Source organism: Mustela nigripes, chromosome 4, assembly GCF_022355385.1.
Source record: "Mustela nigripes isolate SB6536 chromosome 4, MUSNIG.SB6536, whole genome shotgun sequence".
Classification (NCBI taxonomy): Eukaryota; Metazoa; Chordata; class Mammalia; order Carnivora; family Mustelidae; genus Mustela; species Mustela nigripes.
Window position 1 is genome coordinate 113061607 of NC_081560.1, and position 5281 is coordinate 113066887.

Sequence of the window (5281 nt, forward strand, 5' to 3'; positions counted from 1 at the left end):
AGGCTGTATAGACATTTTAACAATGTTTATTCTTCCGATCCAAGAGCATGGAATGGTCTTCCATCTTTTTGTGTCTTCTTCAATTTCTTTCATGAGTGTTCTGTAGTTCCTCAATTACAGATCCTTTACCTCTTTGGTTACATTTATTCCCAAGTATCTTATGGTTCTTGGTGCTATAGTAAATGGAATTGATTCTCTAATTTCCCTTTCATTGTTAGTGTATAAGAAAGCCACTGATTTCTGCATATTGACTTTGTATCCTGCCACGTTGCAGGAGTTCTAGTAGTTTGGGGGTGGATTCTTTTCCATATAAAGAATCATGTCATCTGCGAATAGAGAGAGTTTGACTTCTTCATTACCAATTTGGGTACCTTTTATTTCCCTTTGTTGTCTGATTGCTGTTGCTAGGACTTCTAATACTATATTGAACAAGAGTGGTGAGAGTGGGCCTCCTTGTCGTGTTTCTGATTTCAACGAGAAGGACACAAGCTTTTTCCCATTGAGGATGATATTTGCTGTGGGTATTTCATAGGTAGATTTGATGAAGTTCAAGAATGTTTCCTCTATCCCTATACTTTGAAGCGTTTTAATCAGGAACGGATGCTGGATTTTGTCAAATGCTTTTTCTGCATCAATTGAGAAGACCACGTGGTTCTTCTCTCTTCTCTTATTAATTTTTTTCTATCACATTGATTGATTTGCGAATGTTGAACCATCCTTATAGCCCAGGGATGAATCCCACCTGGTCATGGTGGATAATCTTTTTAATGTGCTGTTGGATCCTGTTTGCTAGGATCTTGTTGAGAATCTTAGCATCCATATTCATCAGTGATATTGGTCTGAAATTCTCCTTTTTGGTAGGGTCGTGCCTGGTTTGGGGATCAGGGAAATGCTGGCTTTTCCAGCAAGAGTCAAGAGAAAGAGTCAGGAAGTTTTCCTTCTGCTTCAATTTTTTGAAACAACTTCAGGAGAATAGGTGTTATTTCTTCTTTGAAAGTTTGGTAGAATTCCCCAGGGAATCCGTCAGGTCCTGGGGTCTTGTTTTTTGGGAGGTTTTTGATCACCACTTCAATCTCGTTACTAGATATTGATCTATTAAGGTTGTCAATTTCTTCTCATTCAAGTTTGGGAGTTTATAGTTTTCCAGGAATGCATCCATTTCATCTAGGTTGCTTAGCTTATTGGCATGTAACTGTTGATAATAACTTCTGATAATTGTTTCTACTTCCTTGGTGTTACTTGTGATCTCGCCCTTTCATTCATAATTTTATGAATTTGGGCTTTCTCTCTTTTCTTTTGGATTAGTGTGGCCAATGGTTTATCAATCTTATGGATTCTTTCAAAAAACCAGATTCTAGTTTTATTGATACATTCTACTGTATCTCTGGTTTCTACCCCATTGACCTCTGTTCTAATTTTGATTATTTCCCTTCTTACATATAGTGTTGGCTTGATTTGTTGTTTGTTCTCCAGCTCTTTAAGGTGTAGAGACAGCTGGTACATTCTGGATTTTCAATTTTTTTGAGGGAGGCTTGGATGGCTATGTATTTCCCTCTTAGGACCACCTTTGCTGTATCCCATAGGTTTTGGACCGAAGTGTCTTCATTCTCATTGGTGTCTATGAATTGTTTAAGTTCTTCTTTGATCTCCTGGTTGATCCAAGCATTCTTAAGCAAGGTGGTGTTTCTGAAACCTTGGTCCAAAGATCATATTGCAGTCTGAGCCAATTTTTTTAATGATGGATCCTCATTCAAATATCAAGGTGTCTAAAAACATGTGCTTGAACATAGAACATGGATCCTTGAATTTGGTATCTATTGGTGACAATGATTATTATTTTCCTTCTGATGTTCTAATTCAAAATACTTTTGCTATTACATCTTATCTTTTTTTGTTTGTTTGTTTGCTTCTTTCTCCCCCAAGATTGATTTTTTTTTTTTTTTTGTAACACATAACTTTGTGTCAAAGGGGAAATCATTTTCCCTTGAAAGCAAGTCAAGGTTAAAAATAGAAAGGAATGAGAATTTTAGAAAAACAAATAATTAAGCCTTACCCCCTTTAGACATATTTTCCTCTGGAATAAAAGACTTTGCATGAACAGAAAGACAGAATCTGTTGCTTGTTCACCAGATAATTTATCTAATTCATTATGCATCCTAAAATTCAAACAGAGCTTTAAGCACGCACACGCGCACACACACACAATGATTGATTAGCCCACCTTGGCCTTAGAAAAGGCACTTAAATTACATTTAACTATTTTATTTCTTTACCCATCAAGCAGAGTTGGCCATGCTCATGACATGTCTAAGAAACAATGCTGTTTCTGAAGTTACCTATCAGAATGGAGCACGCTCTCTTTAATGCTGGCTGCTGTTGGTGAATCTCCCAGTCAGCTCCAGTAGTCTGTACCCACCCTCAATCACTGGATGGCTATAGGATAGAGAGGCGGAAGAGAGAAAAGGCAAATGAAAAGATCTAGCATAAATATCTGAAATTTTAAAGGTTTTTGAAAAGAGGTCATAAAAAGCTAATTGAATGGACGCTCATCCTGATCGGAAATGTGCAAAGGAAAGATCACGTCCATTTAAAGAGAAGTTGTTACCAAAAGTGCAGGTGTTTGCCTTTGATGACTTCCACGTCCTGGAGTGGCTGGATCAGGACCACATTCATGGCAAAGGTCAAAGCTTCAAGGGAATGAAGAGGAGGAGCCATATCATCTGCTGGGAGGAGATTTATAGCATCTAATCCTCCAAGTCTGCTTACCTGCCTGCCTGCCTACTTAATGTGCAGAATTTATGTATGGTATTCCCTATAGCTCATTTTGTATTTGATTCCTGTAGGGGGTATGTTCAAGTGGGAATTTGTTTTGTTTTGTTTTGTTTTTTGTTTGTTTTTTTTTTTAACATGCACAGACATGCACAGACACACACACACACAAGACACTTGGCCAGGAATCTATGTCGTGTCTAGTTTTAGACACCATCTCATCAATTTGTGGGTAAATGAAAGGCCGTTGGAAAGAGCAACAAGATAACACTGACTATTTTGATACATGCTCCTGTTTCTTTTCTGAATGAATTTTCTGCTGTGTTACATTGCTGTTAAATCACCTTCAAATCCCCTCAACACCCCTGAAAAATGGGCCAATGGCTTTGATTTCATCCCTCTCCTAATCACTGTCAACCTCTAATGTATTTGCTGAGTGAGTGAATAAATAAACGGATGAATCCAGAAGTCCAGAAAACATTGCTTAATTACTGAGGCATAATATTATTATTCATAAAAATAGTGAAATCTTAACTATTTATTATTTACTTTGTATCAGGTGTTTTACCTCGTTACTCTATAGATTCTACTGGATTTCTTTGCTTTTAAGTATGCTTTGAAGGACATTTTTCTTAACTTCATTATATAGTAGATTTAATAAGAGAGTAAACTCATAGGAAAAGTCAATCTTGTTTTTGATTTTGTACTAAATGGGTATAATTCCACTGTTAGTCATAGATTACATTGCATATTAATACAATAAAAAATTACTACTGGAGAGTCATTTTTCTGTTATTATTAATATACCCTTAAGTCTATTATGGCATAATCAGATATCTTTCCCACAACCTCTCTTCCTTAATTTCTCCATACATTAAAAAAAACACAACTCATCAATGTAGAACCATTCAAGTTTTTTTCTACAAATAACCAGATTTCTTAGGAGATAACCCTTTTCTGTATGCCAGCATTGTCCAATAGAAACGTGATGTGAACTACACATATCATTTAAATTTTCTTGTAACCACATTTTTTTAAAGAATAAGGAAACTGGTGAAATTAATTTTTATATTATACTTCCTTTAAACCAATAGAACCCCAATATTATCATTTCAATATGTAATCAATATTATTAACAAGAGACTTTCTTTTATTATTATGATTTTTGCACTAAGTCTTTGAAACCTGGTGACTATGTGACACTCACAGCACATCCCCGTTAGGACTAACACATTGTAAAAACATTAGAGCCACATCAGACTAGTGACTGTGTATTGGAGGGGACAGCACTGTCCTATCAGTCTTGTGCTTGCACTTTTCTCCAACCAGATACCTTATTTCTTCACTGGAACTCTACCCAGATACATAGCTTTGTGTCATATGTCTGACCTGAATTAGATGACTGCCTACGGCACTGTTCACTCTTTGATTCATCGAACATATTTTCTCAAGTACTCAGCCTCTGCTCTCCCCAGCTGAGCCTTGAGTCTTCCTGTCCAGCCAAACATCTTGCTCACCAATATTTAGTTATAATACTTCATCAAATGAACCTTGATCACCAGTCTTCTCCAGCTCAGTAAATCTAGATAGAGAGCTTGTTACATTGACTCTATGCCAATAACAAATGCTAAACTGTTATTTAAAAAGTTTTCTTTTCTTTTCTTTTCTTTTTTTAAAGGATTTCATATTTCCACTGGGTGGCTCAGTCAGTTAAGTGCCCCACTCTTGATTTTGAATCAGGTCATTGACTCAGGGTCCTGGGATGGAGAGCCCCACATTGGGCTCTGTGCTCAGCAGGGAGTCTGCCTCTCCCTCTGCCCCTTCCCCTGCTCATGCTTTCTCTCTCAAATGAATAAATAAATATTTTAAAAGTCACTAGAATAGTTTTGCCATCATTTAAATTCATTTACAAGATTGAGAGCTTCCTAGATCCACTCCTTCTGAGTGTTGGCTGAATAAACAGTAGTTATATATATGTGTGATTAGTCTCGCTTTTTTTCAGAGGTTTTTACCTTGAGACCAGGGGTATCAGCACAGTTTCACTGATTATCCCTAAAAGGTGATGGAGTCCTTAATGTAGAATTGTGAAAGTATTTGTCCATGCCTAGATCTGTGGTTCCAAGTAGACCTGTGGTATCCAAAGCAGCCTTACCTTCAGCTGGAGCGCTAGAACTTTCTAGTAATGCCTTATCCATGTTGCAGCTACTGTCATCCCTTTAAATCACACATCTGAGTCTGTTTTGAGCACTCTTGTAATTAAAACTCTTAAATGGCTTTGCATTCAAAGTTCTGTGACTGTCTAGGAAAGCCCACAGCCTCCCTCTGGAGCTCATCTTGCCCCACTCTCTCCTGGCTCCCCTTGCCTCTTTAATTGTCTCCAGCAAGCCTAGCTCTTTGCCACCTGATCCAGTTCCCTGCCTGCAATATCTAGAACACTTGACAGATCTGAGATGAAATTTTGTTTGCTCAGAGACTTCCTTCCCTGTCCACCTAGATGAGAGTGTCCTTCTTG

The 5281-nt window shown here is 37.5% G+C and overlaps 1 pseudogene; it reads right to left on the reverse strand.

The window, feature by feature from the left end:
* LOC132016387 (lipase member N-like) overlaps positions 1–4964 on the reverse strand; it is a 21932-nt pseudogene extending 16968 nt beyond the window's left edge.
* Between the last annotated feature and the right edge of the window lie 317 nt (positions 4965–5281).